The sequence below is a fragment of the Castor canadensis genome, chromosome X (genome assembly GCF_047511655.1).
Source record: "Castor canadensis chromosome X, mCasCan1.hap1v2, whole genome shotgun sequence".
NCBI classification, from domain to species: Eukaryota; Metazoa; Chordata; class Mammalia; order Rodentia; family Castoridae; genus Castor; species Castor canadensis.
Window position 1 is genome coordinate 27,718,354 of NC_133405.1, and position 16,284 is coordinate 27,734,637.

General features: G+C 33.8%; 1 long non-coding RNA gene across 1 annotated transcript; it reads right to left on the reverse strand.

Moving 5' to 3' along the window:
- Positions 1 to 2,305: 2,305 nt before the first annotated feature.
- Positions 2,306 to 12,756, reverse strand: LOC141419767 (uncharacterized). Its single transcript, XR_012444435.1, has 3 exons — positions 12,620 to 12,756; positions 5,952 to 6,030; positions 2,306 to 4,149 (listed from the first exon to the last, which is right to left on the reverse strand). It is a non-coding gene; the product is annotated as an uncharacterized lncRNA (long non-coding RNA).
- Between the last annotated feature and the right edge of the window lie 3,528 nt (positions 12,757 to 16,284).

Consider the following 16,284-nt stretch of genomic DNA (forward strand, 5'->3'; position numbering starts at 1 on the left):
TCCTGGGGTCTTATTTGTAGGGAGGCTTTTTATTACTGCTTCAATCTCATTGCTTGTAATAGATCTATTTAGGTGGTTAATGTCTACATGGTTCAATTTTGGTTGGTTATATGCATCTTGAAATTTATCCATTTCATCTAGATGTTCCAGTTTATTTGAGTATAAGTTTTAAAAGTACTCTCTAGCGATTCTCTGGATTTCATTAATATTTCTGGTTATGTCCCCCTTTTTCATCTTTGATTTTATTAATTTGGGTCTCTTTCCTCTTGTTTTGTCATGTTGGCTAAAAGTTTGTCAATCTTTTTAATCTTTCTAATGAACCAACTTTTTGTTTCTTTGATCCTTTGTATAGATTTTTGGCCCTGATGTTTATTATTGCTCTCTGTCTGGTAGTTTGAGGTTTCATTTATTTTTGTTTTTTCTAGAAGCTTAAGGTGTATCATTAGGTTGCTTATTTGAGAAGGCTCTCTTTTATTAATGTAGGCACTTACAGCTCTAAACTTTCCCCTTAGCACAGCCCTTGCTGTGTCCCATGGATTATGGTAAATTGTATCTTCATTTTCATTAGATTCTAGGAAGTGTTTGATTTCTTCCCTTATTTCTTCAGTCACCCAATAGCCATTCAGCACCATGTTGTTCAGTCTTCATATATTTGAATATTTTCTGTGATTTCTTTTGCTGTTGAGGTCTAGTTTTATTCCATTGTGATCTTATATGACACAGGGGGTTATTTCAATGTTCTTAAATTTGTTGAGATTTATTTGGGTCCTAAAGTATGATCTATTTTGGAGGCAGTTCCATGATCTCCTGAAAAGAATGTGTATTGCATGGTGGTTAGGTGAAATACTCTGTAGATGTCTACTATGTCCATTTGGGGATAACATGTGTAGAAGTTCTGAAGTTTCTTTGATGATCTTTTTTCTGGGTGACCTATCTATTGGTGACAGTAGGGTATTCAGGTCTCCCACTATCATTGTGTCATCCTCTACTTATGCTCGTAGGCCCATTAGTGTTTTTTAATGTAGTTGGATGCCTCTATGTTTAGTGCATATATTTTAAGAATTGATATGTCCCCTTGATGAATTGTACCTTCTGACCTTCATTGTCTCTTCTCACTGATTTTAGTCTGAATTCTACTTTGTCAGATATAAGTGTAGCTAGTCCTGCCTCATTGTGGAGTCCATTTGCTTGCAAAAACTTTTTCCACACTTTGACTCTAAGCCAGTGTTTATTTTTTTCAGTGAGATGAATATCTTGTAAGCAACACATGGTTGGGTCATGTTTTATAACCCAGTTTGCTATTCTGGATCTTGTGATTGGGGTATTGAGGCCATTGACATTCGGTATTACTATTGAAATATGCATGTTGTTTCCAGTCATTTTTGTTCCCTTGTTGTTTACTTTTTATGTATTCATTGTTTACTGGTCTGTTTGGTCAAAAGGGTTGATTCTTTCTTGCATCATCCTCATCTTGTATAACTGTAATTTCTTTTTGTGTGTAATAGTTCTTTAAGTATTTTCTGCAGTGTGCACATCCATAATATATGGAAGCAACATGTGAAAGGCACAAATAACTTACTTGATTAAAAAAAAGAGAGAGAAACAAATCATGATTCTTTAAGACCATCTGAAGTAAGAAGCTTACGATTACTCTTTGGTTTAAAGATAAAAAATTAATAAATTATCTCAATGAAGTCTTTTTACTCTATGTAATTGATTTACCTCAGAACTGATTTTAACTTCCACATGTCAATCATGTTTTCATTTTTGTTTTACTTATGTTAAAATCAATATATAATCATGTCTGGATTTAAATAAAATAATGTCCTGACTTTAAAAGAAAGTCAACAAAATGAATTTTGGGGATAATAGTTACAAACTCAATATTTTGTTTCAAAATATTGTCTGTTAAAATTGTAGAGAGGATTCCTATGCTGAGATAAATACATTGTATGATCCTGAGGGGCCATACAAGTTGGATACACTCTGGTGGAGATATTATGTACAAATGTATGAAAATGGAAAAATGAGACCTATTGAAATTATTCCAGGAATGGGGGAGATGAAGGAGAATGGTGGTGGGAGTGAATTCAAATATGATATATTATAAGAACCTATGTAAACGTCACAATGTAATCCCAGTGCAACAACAATATAAAAAACAGACAAGGAAAAAACAATAATTCAATTAATACTAATATTAATATTTTTATTAAAACTAATAGCAATATCAATAACAATATCAATCTTAACACCAGTACATGTGTTGTGTTCAATATCAATCCTAATTAATAATTAGCATGCAATGATCGTGTATTATGTTAAGATTTTTACAGATTCTTTCTTCAAATCCTCACAATCAACTTATAAGAATAATATCATCTTTATAAGAAATATGAATGTCTATGTGACTAAGAAATTTGCCTGAGGTCTCACACCTACAAAATGATTGTGTCAGGATTAGAAATCAAGTTTGATTAATTTCAGAGTCTATGCTTTATCAGCCAAATATCAGGGTTTTTTTTTTTTGGAGTCTTTATTGACACAGAATCACTGCCACCCTTTTTAATTTTTCCAAATGACAAGTTAGGTTTTACCATACTAAAAATACCATCTCCATCAAATATTATGAAAATAATTTTAATTTTCATTTACTGCTTTCATTAGTGGTGTGTTTCCCTCTCAAAACATTTTTAATAATTTCCTGTTACTAGATTTAAAGGCAGATAAAGAAAGCAAAAAATATTTTGGATAAACATTTCTTTACTTAAGGGATATATTAAAAGTTAGTTGTACAAACACTAAAGCAGATACAATGAACTCTTGACCTTTAGCCACATTTCACTAGCATGATTTTGTCTCCACAGTTCTGCTTTTTTTACTAATAATTACTGTTTTCTTACCTTATAATTTCATAATTTTATTGTGCAATCCCTACTAGTCTCTTTTCTAGTGCTAATGTATTTGAAAATATTGACATAAAGTTTTATATGACAATAGTAATAACCAATAAACATTGATCAATTGGTCAATTATAACCAGTTCAGTAAGTGGCTGGCCTGAGCATGTCTATTTCTTAAGTCAAATATCAAATTCCTTTGTTCTTTAATTGCTTTGAGAACTCATTTTGATTTTGACCCCAATACATAGGTATCAGTGTGTGTGTGACCAATATGTATAGCAAACAAAGCTTGCACATCACCGTTTATGACCCGAACACTAGAATTTACTCATTATATTTTAAAATAGCATTTTAAGCCAAGATTATGTATTTGATGTCTGCACTATAAGCAAGTAATATTCCTGATAAAAATAGTCACTAAGAAAGTACTATCTTGATTATATGGGACTAGGTGGCACTAAATAGGAGGCAATTATCTTCCCTGCTGACTAGTTTATGTGATCAATAACATCTATTTGAGAAGGCAGCTATTCTTAGGTTCAGTGTGCAAATTTTGAATGGACACAGCAAATCTGATTGACCCATTTGGAAACTGATATATAATATTGATGTCATCAGTGTTTGTCTAAGAAACTTAACTGAAAATGGTCACAGAGTGATAACAATTTTTTCACTCCTTTAGAGGGAGTGTGTTTATTTATGGTACTATAAACCATGACGTTTTTCTTTGATTTGTGACTTGTGTCTAAACACTTTCTCATATCTACAAATTACAGATTTTTTAGTATTCTTTATTCTTACTAGCTTCAAATATAGTTTGACATGAAAAGAGTGACAATGCACAGTATATTTTTAATTTTATTACTGGTCCACATTTAGAAAATTCAAACTGAAGGAATACTCTCAAAAATATTAACATTTTAAGCTATGTAAACTTTAAAATGATACAAAAAAATTACCCAGGAACTTTAAACTCCACAAAGACTACAAACCCTCACTTTTGTTTTTGAAAATCTTGAGAGGACTGAGTCAGGCTCTGTATTATTTGTTTTTCCTTGAAGATTTGAGTTACAGTGCTGTGCCCTGATTATGATACAAAATAGATCAGTGAAAAATGCAGAGTTCTGAGTATATACCAATAGTTTTACCTTCATTTGCTCATAATTAGTTGGTGTTTTCCCCCTAAATCAGGATTTCTAAATTTTCCACTCCACATCCATGTCTGTCAATACCAGTGGATTCTGCATCTGTGGAATCAACCAATCAAAATTGGACATATTAGAAAAAATACATCTGTATTGGACATCTACAGATTTATTCTTGCTCTTACATTCTAAATAATACATTATAATAAATATATAGAGTATTTACATTGACTTTCATCCTATAAGTAATTTAGAGATGATTTAATATATGTGGGAGCATGTGCATAGGTTATATTCAAATAGTGGAACATTTTATAAAGGATTTTGCACATAAACATATTTTGGTATCTGTGCACAATCTTGGTATCAATCCTCTATGAATACTGAGGGCTGACCTTTTTGGCATTTTAGATCAGATCACTCTGTTCTGTGCATTGTAAGCTGTTTAGAGCATCTCTGAACTCTAGCTGGCAAAGCATTTATTTGCCTGTTATGAAAACCAAAACTGCCTCCACACATTGCCAAATTCAATGGAGAAAAATTGATTGTAGTTAAGAATAACCATTTTGAATCAGTGATATTTATCTATAATTTCTTAAGGGCTGGTCAAAAAATATCTTCTGTTTATTTATGAAGATGGAGATAGACCATAAGAAAAACAGCCTTAATCAGGGTGCAGGACAGTGATGCATTAATTATAGAGTTGTAGTAATTAGTATATCTTCAGAGTCTGCTTAAAAACATTGCATCAATATAATTCACATTGGGAAGCTATAGGTTTGTCTTCTTCATTTGCTGTCATCTGACATTTTAAACAACCGTTTAAAGCATATTATTTCCATCTATCTTAGCCCCTCCTAAAATGCTACCTTGTTTTCTTCAAAACACCAAAACAACTTTTCAGAAGACTTTCTCATGATTATGCTTCCGTTTCTGAATGTATGATTTTTGTACATAGGATATCTACATGTAGAATTATTCTTATAATTTGTTATCATTTGTATAGCACTCCAGTTTTCAAAGTGTTTTAATCCCTAACAAAAACTGTGAACTAGATTCATTTGCCTTTTTGTATATTGTAGCCAATTTATAAATGTACTTCATGATGCACTGGAATAATTCCATGTACCAAATCAGCATTATAATCCACATTTTATTGATGAGAAAATGACAGCATAGAAAGGTTAATTATCCTTGCTGGAACCATCAGTTGGATTGAGTCATGGCTTCAACTGATGTGTTTTTATTAAATCTTGACTTATATGCTAAGCAAAGTTATGAGATCAGGATAATATACTTTTGCTTCTTAATTTACTATTATAATAGTTTTAGAGAATCTTTTTTCCTTTTCTCTATAAATTCTGGATTATAAACACTTCCAAATATGTAACTGAGAAAATTCTCCCATTTATAGTTTGGCTGCACATTTCCACAACCCCAGTGCTTGTGAGGCTATGGCAGGAGAATCATAAATTCTAGGCAAGCCTAGAGTAAATAGCATGACCTTGTATCAAAGCAAAATGAAAAAAGCATATTTTTCTATTCCATCTTCCATTGCATTTCCATTTTTGACTACCTTGATAGTATCCTTTTACAAATAATATTTTTCTTTTAAATTTTATGATGCCTGATTTATTTCTTATAGTTGTTGTTCATCATTTGGGTATTTTAAATTAAATACACAAAAGTCCATTGGGATAACAACTTTTAAAGAAAAAAGCCTAATTTAGGTGCCTAAGTTTGTATCAGATAGTCAAGTCTCAGTCAATTAGAAGTAGTTGATTTTTAACCAATCACAAACAGCTAACTGATCAGACCATGTCCCATCTGAAACCAATCAAGGCATTTCTGTTCTTTATTTCAGGATTTTCTTTTTTCATTTTATCATTTTTACATTTACTTACATGTGTATACATTGTTTGGGCCACCTTGGCCATCATCCTTCCCCATTTCTGGGCAGAACCTGTTCTGTCCTCTTCTTCTCTGATTTTATTGAAGAGAAAACATAAGAGATAATAAGAAAGACATAGTGTTTTTGTTAGTTTGATGTAAAGATAGCTATACAGAGCTACATTGACTACTCTACAGTGAGCACATCAACCACATTCAAGCTTTAGGTTTCCTTCCCTTTCCATATTCCTCCCTTGAGCGTTCTCCCCTTCTTGTGTGTCCTATGTCCAAAGTTTTTGATGTTCCCACTGTAAAGGAGAGAATAAATTGACAGAAGCCACTATGGGAAGGTGACCAGGAAGTAGTGAAGAGGTCTGGAATAGATGAACCAATTCATGTTGTAATACACATGTGCATAGAAGCAATACCAGGAATCTCTCTGTATAACTGTAGTTATCTAAAGCTAGCAAAAATGCTGTCTTTCTTATTATCTCTTTTGTTTTGTCTTCAACAAAATTGGAGAAGAGGACAGAACAGGTTCTGCCTAGAAGTGAGGGAGTTGGAGAGGAGAGGGTGGGGGTGGGGCAGGAGGGAGACATGGCCCAAACAATGTATGCACATATGAATAAATGAATAAACAATAAAAAAGTTTTTAAAAATTACATTATGTATAAATACCACATTTTCTTAATCCATTCATTGGTATTGGGGCAACATGGCTGTTTCCATAGCTTGGCTATTGTGAATAGTGTTTCAATAAACATGGCTGTGCAGGTGCCTTTGTAATAACTTGAGTTGCATACCTTCAGGTATATCACTAGAAGTGGTATTGCTGAATCATATGACAGATCTGTTTAGTTTTTTAAGAAGTCTCCGTATTGTTTTCCAAAGTGGCTGTACTAGCTTACATTCCCACCAGCAGCATATGAAGGTTCCTTTTTCCCCCAGATCCTTGCCAACATTTGTTGTTAGTGATGGTCTTGATGGTAGCTATTCCAACAGGAGTGAGGTGGAAACTTAATACAGTTTTGATTTGCATTCCCATTACGGCCAGGGATGGGGGGCATTTTTCATGTGCTTTTGGGCCATTTGGACTTCTTCTTTTGAAGAAGTTCTGTTTAGTTTAGTAGCACACTTCTTTATTGGTTCAATAATTTTTGGAGAGTTTAGTTTTTTTGAGCACCCTTTTTATTCTTATCAATCCTTTATATGATGTATAGCTAGCAAATATTTTCTCCCACATTGTGCAGAAGGTTTTAAATTTCATGTAGTCCTGTTTGTCCATCCTTTCTCTTAGTTGCTGGGCTGCTTGTGTTCTACTGAGGAAGTCCTTGCCTATAGTTATTATTTCCAGGTTAATCCCTGCTCTTTCAAGTACTACCTGCAAGATTTCAGGTCTAATAGTATGGTCCTTAATCCACTTTGAGTTGATCCTAGTACAGGGTCACAGGCATGGATCTTGTTTCAGTTATCTGTAGGTATATAACAAGTTTTCACAGCAACATTTGTTGTAGAAACTGTCTTTTCTGTATTGTATGTTTTTGGCACCTTTGTCAAAATTTAGGTGGGTGTAGCTGTGTGGATTTATATCTGGGTCCTCTATTCTGTTGCACTGGTCTTCATATCTATTTTTGTAACTGTACAATGCTGTTTTTATTGCTATGGCTCTGTAGTATATTTCAAAGTCAGGTATTGTGATACCTCCCCATTGCTCCTTTAGCTCAGTATTGCCTTGCCTATTCGTGGTCATTTGTGTTTCCAAATGAAGTTCAGGGTAGATTTTTCAATCTCTGTGATGAATGTCATTGGGATTTTGATGGGAATTGCATTGAACATATAGATTGCTTTTGGTAGTACAGCCATTTTTACTGTGTTGATTCTGCCAGTGCAAGAACATGGGAGATCTTTCCATCTTTTGTAGTCTTCCTCAATCTCTTTCTTCATTGATTGGTAGTTCTTCTCATAGAGGTCATTCACATCCTTTGTTAAGTTTATTCCTAGGTATTTGATTTTTTTTGAGATTTTTGTGAGTGGAATTGTTTTCCTATATTTTTTCTCAATTTGTTCATCGTGGGTGTATAGAAAGGCTATTGACTTTTGTAAGTTGATTTTGTGTCCTGCTACATTGCTGAAGCTGTTGATGGTGTCTAGGTTTTTTTGGGTGGAGTTTTTTTTTTTGCATATTTCAGGTATGGGATCATGTCATCTGCAAATAGAGATAGTTTGACTGTTTCTTTACCTATTTGCATTCCTTTTATTTCTTCTTCTTGCCTTATTGCTCTGGCTAGGAATTCCAGAACTATGTTGAATAGGAGTGTGGTGAGTGGATATTCTTGTCTTGTTCCTGACTTTAGGGCACATGTTTTCAGTTTTTCTGCATTAAGTATGATGTTGGCTATAAGTTTGTCATATATAACCTTTATAATCTTCAGTTATATTCTTTTTATTCCTAGCTTTCTTAGAGCTCTTATCATAAAGTGGTGTTGAATCTTATCAAAGGTTTTTTCTGCAACTCTTGAGATGATCAAGTGGTTTTTGACTTTGATTATATTATTGTGCTGTACCTTTATTGATTTGCATATGTTGAACCATATCTACATCCCCGGTATGAAGCTGACTTTGGAATGATAAATGATCTTTCTGATATGTGTTTGTGTTCAGTTTGCAAGGATGAAGCTGACTTGGTCATGGTGAATGATCTTTCTGAAATGTTTTTGGATCCAGTTTGCTATTATTTTATTGAGGATTTTTGAACCGATGTTCATTAAGGAGATTGGCCTGTAGTTCCATTTTTGAATGTGTCCTTGTCCTGTTTTGGAAGGAGTATAAAGCTTGCTTCATAGAATGAGTTTGGCAGTGTTCCTTCTCTATTTATTTCATGAAAAGTTTAAGGAGTGTTGGTATTAATTCTTCTTTGACAGTATGGTAGATTTCAGCTGATAATCCATCAGGTCCTGGACTTTTCTTTTTTGGGAGATACTTTATTGTTGCTTCAATTTCACTACTTGTTGTAGATCTGTTTATGTGGTTAATATCCCCTTGGCTCAGTTTTGGATGGTCATAAGTATCTAGAAATTTGCCCATTTCTTCCAGGTTTTCCAATTCATTGGAGTATAGGTTCTCAAAGTAGTCTCTGATGATTCCCTGGATTTCCTGAGTGTTTGTTTTTATATCTCCTTTTCTTTTCTGATTTTACTAATTTGGGCCTTTCCTTCTTCATTTTAGTCAGATTTGCCAGGGTCTTGTCAATCTTGTTTATTTTTTCAAAGAACAATCTCTTTGTTTCATTGATTGTTTGTATGTTTTTTTTTTTTTTTTGTCTCTATTAGATTAATTTTGGCCCTTATTTTTATTATTTCTCTCCTTCTGCTTGTTTTGGATTTTGCTTATTCTCATTTTTCTATGAGAGTTTGAAATGTAGCATTTGGTTGTTTATTTGAGAACTCTCTCTGCCTTTTTAATATATCCACTCATGGGTATAAACTTTCCACTTAGGACTGCCTTTGCTGTGTTCCATAGGTTCAGGTAGGTGGTGTTTTCATTTTCATTAGCTTCCAGGAAACTTCTGATTTCCTCTCATTTGTCCTATGACCCACTGATCATTGAAAAATGTGTTATTCAGCTTCCAATTATTTGCACATTTTCTGCTGTTGAGTTTGTTGTTGAGTTCTAGTTTTAAGCATTGTGATCAGATAGAATACAGGGAGTTATTTTTTATTTTCTTATATTTGGTGAGGCTTGCTTTGTGCCCTAAGATATGGTCTATTTTGGAGAAATTTCTATGGGCAGCTGAGAATGTATACTGTGCCTTTGTTGGATGAAATATCGGTAGAAATCAGTTAGGTCCATTTGACTTATGGTGTCATTTAGTTCTAGGATTTCTTTGTTGATTTTTTGTTTGGATGACTTGTCTATTAGTGATAGAGGGGTATTGAAGTCTCCCATTACCACTGTATTAGAGTCTATATGTGCTTTTAAGTCCTTTAGTGTACATTTGATGAAATTGGGTGCACTGATATTGGGTGCATATAGGTTGATAATTGTTATATCCTTTTGATATACATATTGTCCATTTTTGGTTTTTGTTTTTTCTTTTATTTTTTCATTTTTACACTTACTTACATGTTTATACATTGTTTATGCCATCTTGCTGCTGCCCCCTCCCAGCCTCCTATTCTGGGCAGAACCCATTTATGTTTTCCTAGTTTGACATAAAGTTACCTTGTATTGCCCCTTTTATTAGTATGAAGTGTCCTTCTTTATCTCATTTGACCAATGTCGGTTTGAAGTCTACTTTGTCTGATATAAGTAATGCAACTCATGCCTGTTTTCAAGGGATATTAGCTTGATAAATCTTGCAGACTTCCAACCTAAGCCAGTGTTTATTTCTGTCAATAAAATGGGTGTCTTATAAACAACAGATTGTCAAATCTTCCTTTTAATACAGTTTGGCAAGTGGTGTCTTTTGATGGGGAAGTTGAGTTCATTGACATTCAGTATTGTATGTGGTGATTCCTGTCATTTAGTTATTTTTATTGTTTAAAGATTTGATTGTGTGCAGTCAAATCAATGCTATTCTCTTATTACTTGTATTTTCTTTTCCTGTGGTTTGGTACTTCTTGTACTCTTGTGCTTTGTGTTCATCTTCTGTGTGCAGAATTCCTTGTAGAACATTCTGCTGTGGTAGCTTGGATGTCAGTATTATTTTCGTTTCTGTTTATCTTGGAAGATTTTTATTGCTCTGTCAATTTTGAATGACAGTTTTGCTGGGTATAGTATCCTAGGACTGAAGTTATTTTCATTCAGTGCCCAAAATACTTCACTCCATACACTTCTTTCTTTCAAGGTTTCCATTGAGAAATCCGCTGCTTTTTTGATGGGTTTGCCTTTATACATTATTTGTTTTTTCTCTCTTTCAGCCTTCAATACACTTTCTAAGTTTTTTGTTTGACTAAAAAGACATTTTCTCAGGATTTCTCTTTGATTCTTTTTCCTGAGGTTTCCCATATCTTTGTTTAATTCCTCTTTTATATTTATTGTTGTCAACTTTAATTCATATATCTCCCTTTTTATGGTGCCCATTGTTTCACTTGATGTTTGTTGAAGTCCTTTTTGAATTCCTTTATTTGTTTCTGTTTTGTCTAATACTTTTTATTTTTGGTGTCTAGAGAATTCTCAGTGATATCTTTCAAGATTTCTCCTTTGAAGGTTATTATGTGGGTGTCACTGGGCTCCTTAGTGACATTTATCATTATTTTGTTGAGGTCAGGGACTGGATATCCATTTTCTTCATTTCTCACTGAATTGTGTATTGAATTATTTTTTTGAGGAGAGTGTTTCCATCCCTTCTTCTTCTTCCCATTACTCCACATAGTTGCTATGCAACTGTGTTTTTGATAGGCTTGTTGAAGGTATTGATCATTTGATTTCTTTCCCTGATTTAATTTTTGTGTTGTGACTGACTTGGTTGTTAGCTAGGTTTATGTACTGTTTCTGTGCCTTGCTTGGAGGTATAATATAGCAATAACAAATTTAGAGGTTCAATGCCAGTCATTTGCTTACATATTATATAGAAAACCCTTTGATGATAATACCTATGAACTGTGGGAGTTGGTGCAGGTGATGGGTATTAGGTTAGCTTAGATTTTGGTGAACTGTTAAAGGTGGTATTAAAAGGAGAGGTGGGAAAAGGTGTGGGTTGTTGGGGGAAGATGTATGGAGTTGCTGGTGTTTGTTGCCCTTTGTGTGCTTTGGCATATTTTTGTTGTTGTAGTGGAGGGTGCTTATGTCAGGGATTGCAGGGGCATGGGGTTGTGTACAGTTGGTACAGTAGGTTAGTCAGTGGGTGGTGAGTGTGTAGGAGGGAAGGATAGTGTGGTGACAGGGTGGGGAAGGATAAGAGTGAGAAGTGAATACAGGGGAAAGAGTGAATAAGAAAGGGCAGAAAGAGTAGTTGGGAGGAAGAACAATGGATTGTTGCACAGGAGAGGGAGGAAAAGTGAAGAGGATAAGAATAATAAAAGAATAGTGATGATGAAGTTAATAATAAAGGAATAATAAAAATTATTTTAAGAAAAGAAATACAATAAAAAAACTAGATTCAGGAGCCACAGAAAGTTCAGTCTTTGTTAAAGTTCTAGAGTTTTTCCTTAGGTGTGCAACACTGGTATTGGCATACAAGCAGAAGCTCTGATGTAGTCTCAACAGGTGACTGGTTTGTGAGTAGTATTTGGCTCCTTCTCTCCACAAGATTAGTTGGAACTGTGAGGTGAGGTAAGACTGTGAGCTCCTATAGGATGGTCAGAACTGTTTTCACCAGGAAGCAGCTGGGTTGCCCTTCAGCTGCAGGTCTGTTTGGTCAGCTCTTCCCAACCAGAGTGGGGCAATTCAGCTTTGCACACTATCATTTGCCCTGGGAATCATCTCTGGGATCTACCTCCTGACTTGCTTTTAAAGGTTGGCTTGTCACCCCACCCCTGCTCTCAGCCTTTTTGTTTTTCTTAATCTCTGTGTGTGTTTGCAGCTCCTTTGAGAGATTGGCTTTTCATGCCACCCAAGTTCTCCACCTCTATGCCTCTCCCAATCATTGCTGGGTGCTGGTGGCTCAGTCTGCCCAGGGGCTGCCCTGGATCATTTTTCTTGGGGATGGGTAAGGGAGTCATGTGTTGTGCATAATGCTCACCTGTTCTTCTGTAGTTTCATGTAAGAAACTTCAGAATTGGCTGGTGGGGAGAAATTGCCTGCTTTTTGCAGTGCAGCCTGGCATAGGGAGGCTTTCCACAGGCTGTGGTCGAGGATGTTGCAGAGTTTAATTCTGATTGATGCTCTGTCTTCTGCTTGTTGGGAGAAGAAAAAAAAAGAGAGAAATGGCTGGGGGCTTTTTTCCCAAGGTGAGAGGCCAAACACACACTGCTGGCTGTGCAGCATGGGATTTTCATGGTGTTAGGGGCAATTAAAGGTTGATTGAAGGGTCAGTCTTTGAATTTTATCAGGACCTAAGGTGATGGTGGATATTATTTTGACTAGGATCAATCAAAATTACCCAAGTGTAGCTCCAACTTCTCAAAGAAGTTTCTGGGTCATGGAACTTAGGATTTCTGATTCTCTACCTTAGTCACCATATTGGATTTGTCCAGGATTGTCTTTATAAATATTCACTGCAGCATTGTGGAGAAAATTCCTCAGACTTTCTTCTGGCTCTGAGTGATATCATATTCATAAGTCAGTTTTTCCTTAAGTAAACTTAAATTTAATTTGATGAATGATTTTTTTCAGTAGATGTCATGTTTATGAAACTATTACTTGATAAAGATCACAAATGTGTACTTCAATATTTTGTTTTAAGAATTTACTTTTTGATATTATCTCTTACATTTAGCTCCTTGATATACTTGAACTAATTTTTTAATGTGTTAGAAGGTAGAGGTCCAACTTTATTCTTTAACATATAGCTATCTAACTGTCCAAGAACTACTTGTTGAAAAGACTATTTCTCATCATCTTGGTCAAAATTTAACTTATTGTGAATGGAAGGATTTTTTTTATTACAGTGTCATTTCCCTTCAGTCTCTAATTCTATCCTAAAGCCTGTATCTTTAATACCTTGATTTCTCTAGTTTCATGATATACTAAATAAGGAAATATTAATCCTCCAAAATTGTTTTTACCATTGGCCAATGGCATTTACCTATGAATTTTAGGATTAGTTTCTCAATTTCTGTTAATTATTTTCATAATAATTTCTTAGGAATCATACTGAATTCACAGGTCAACAGGGAGCCAATGTCATCTTGATAATCTTGAATCTACAAGTATGGGATTCATGTCTATTTATTAGATTTTAAATTTCTTTGAGTAATTTCCATACTTATGAATTCATAGCTTTTACTACACTTATTATTTTAGTTTTTATTCTATTGTATATGGAATTGATTAATTTTATTTTGGATTCTCCCTGTATATCAAAATGCAGTTGAATTTTGTATACTGATCTAATACCCTGTGATTTTTTTGAATTTCTTTGATACTCTAGTATCTATTTTGTTAATTCATTAGGAATTTCTACATGTTGTCTTGTTTTAATAATGAAAGAGAAAGTTAAATAGTTCTTGCACTATTCTCCCTAACAAGAAGGGGAGGAGATGGAATCATGTCTGTCAACAAAATTGGAAATGCATGTTGCTTATTGAAAGTGCAGAATGTTGTAATGGGTTTTTATATGAAAATATGTTTGTGATTTTTCTTTAAATTCAAAGGAATTTTTTTTGACAGTATTAGGGTCTAAACTCAAGTCTTTGCATTTTGTAGGCAAGAACTTTATCACTTGAGCAACACACCTAGCTCTTTTTGCTTTAGTTATTTTTCAGACAGCATCTCACACTTTTTGCTCAAGTCAGCCTTAGTTTATGATCCTCCTACCTATGCCTCCTGTGTGGTTGGGATTATAAGTATCTGCTACCAGGCCTAGCTGGTTTTGAGATAATGCCTTTGACAACTTTTTACTTGGACTAGCCTTAAACCATGATTGTCCCATGTCTGAATCCCATGTAGCTAATATTATAGGCATGTGCTATGGTGCTTTTCTTGTTAATATTAGCCATTCCTTATCTATATTATGTCTAGCCTTTCATTTGTATTTTGATTTATATGAAAATCTAGGGATAACCTGAATTGAAGTCTTGACTTTTCTACCTATTACTATACAACTTTACATAGCTTTAAAGATATTAATGTTGCTCTTTGGACCTCAATATCTTTGCCCATAAAGTATAGTATTAACATCATATGTCAAATGCAGTTATTGTGAGAATAAAGTATAGTGAAATATATATTGAAAATGATTTTTCTTTTAACCTGATGGACATTCAACCTCAGAACAAATACCAGTAGAAATAAGATAACACATTGGATAAGTCACATATCCTAGTTAGATTATGTGACTTTGTGAATCTGACATAAATTATTTTATAGAATACAAGTTCTAGTATCATCCTAAGCAATAACAAGATGCTTAGAGGGTAAACTCACATGCATTATCCACAGTATGAACACTTGATTCACAAATACTCTGAATTTTGGCTTCATTATGAACATTGATTACTTTTGAATTTTTTTATTCATATCCTATATCTCCCTTATACAAGACTTATGTATTTTCTTTCATTTGCTTATGTAATCCAGCACTGAGATTTCTAAATGATTGCTACATAATTACATTCAACAATAAAGCACTTTTTCTAATATATGATACAAATGAATGGATGTAATATATGAATAATACATTGTAGTTTTTTCACTGTGCAATTTCTTGCATCATTCTGCTCTGTTATTTTTTAGAATAAGGATGTTCCTTATGTTGTAAAATAAAATATAGCAAGAATGTGATCAAAATGTCCTACAGTACTGCTTTTTTTGTGCTGTAGACTACATATTTCAATATAATTTCAAAGCTCAAACCTACTGCTTTTTTGTTTGGATAAAACTAAATCTTCAGTAGAAGGTGAAGTTAGCAAATAGTGAATTTTTCCTCAGAGAACATCAAAATATCACTAACTTCTCATCTTCCCCCTTCATATAGTGAAAATCAACACCAACACACCTCCAAGTACAATGCATGTTTGCACAACTTGAATAAAATATTTTGCCTATATGTAAGCAGTGATAGTACATTTTCTCTTTGCTATTAAGAAAGAAACAAAAGAAAATAAAGTTGCAGTATAATTTCACCACTTGCAAATAATACATAAAATGTTATCTGGAAGTGATAATAACTGTGAAAGGCAATGTAACATCTTGATTCATGTCTTTAGACTCTGTGAAGATGTAGCCTATTATTTTTAACACTCTAAGTTTTGTTATACTTCTTTTTGTATAACGTACACATCAGGATCAGGATGGAAATCTATACATGGACCATAAAATACTTTGTGTGCCAAGTTTTGTTGTGGGAAAAATGTTTTATATAAAATACAAAAATATGAATAAATGATAATCATCATATGCTTTGTGTCTTTAAGTAACCTCTGGAGTTACAGGAATTACAAAGTTTGCCTAGGAGCTTAAGGGAACAGATACAGGATTCTGAAAGGGCTATTGTTAGACATATTGCCCCCACTTGACCAGATAAGTTTTACTTATTTTTTTTTTGCAGTTTCTAAGTTCCTACAATAAACATTTTCAGATCCTTCCTTGGGATTATAATTAGAACATGTAGCCTTGATTAATGTCTTGTCAGACCACTTAAAATCTATAGCTCTAAGGATGGAAAGGCAAAAATCTGTTCATCTTGATATATTAAAAACCAATATTTCATTTTGATAAATTTTTATATAAGCTTGAACATTTGTT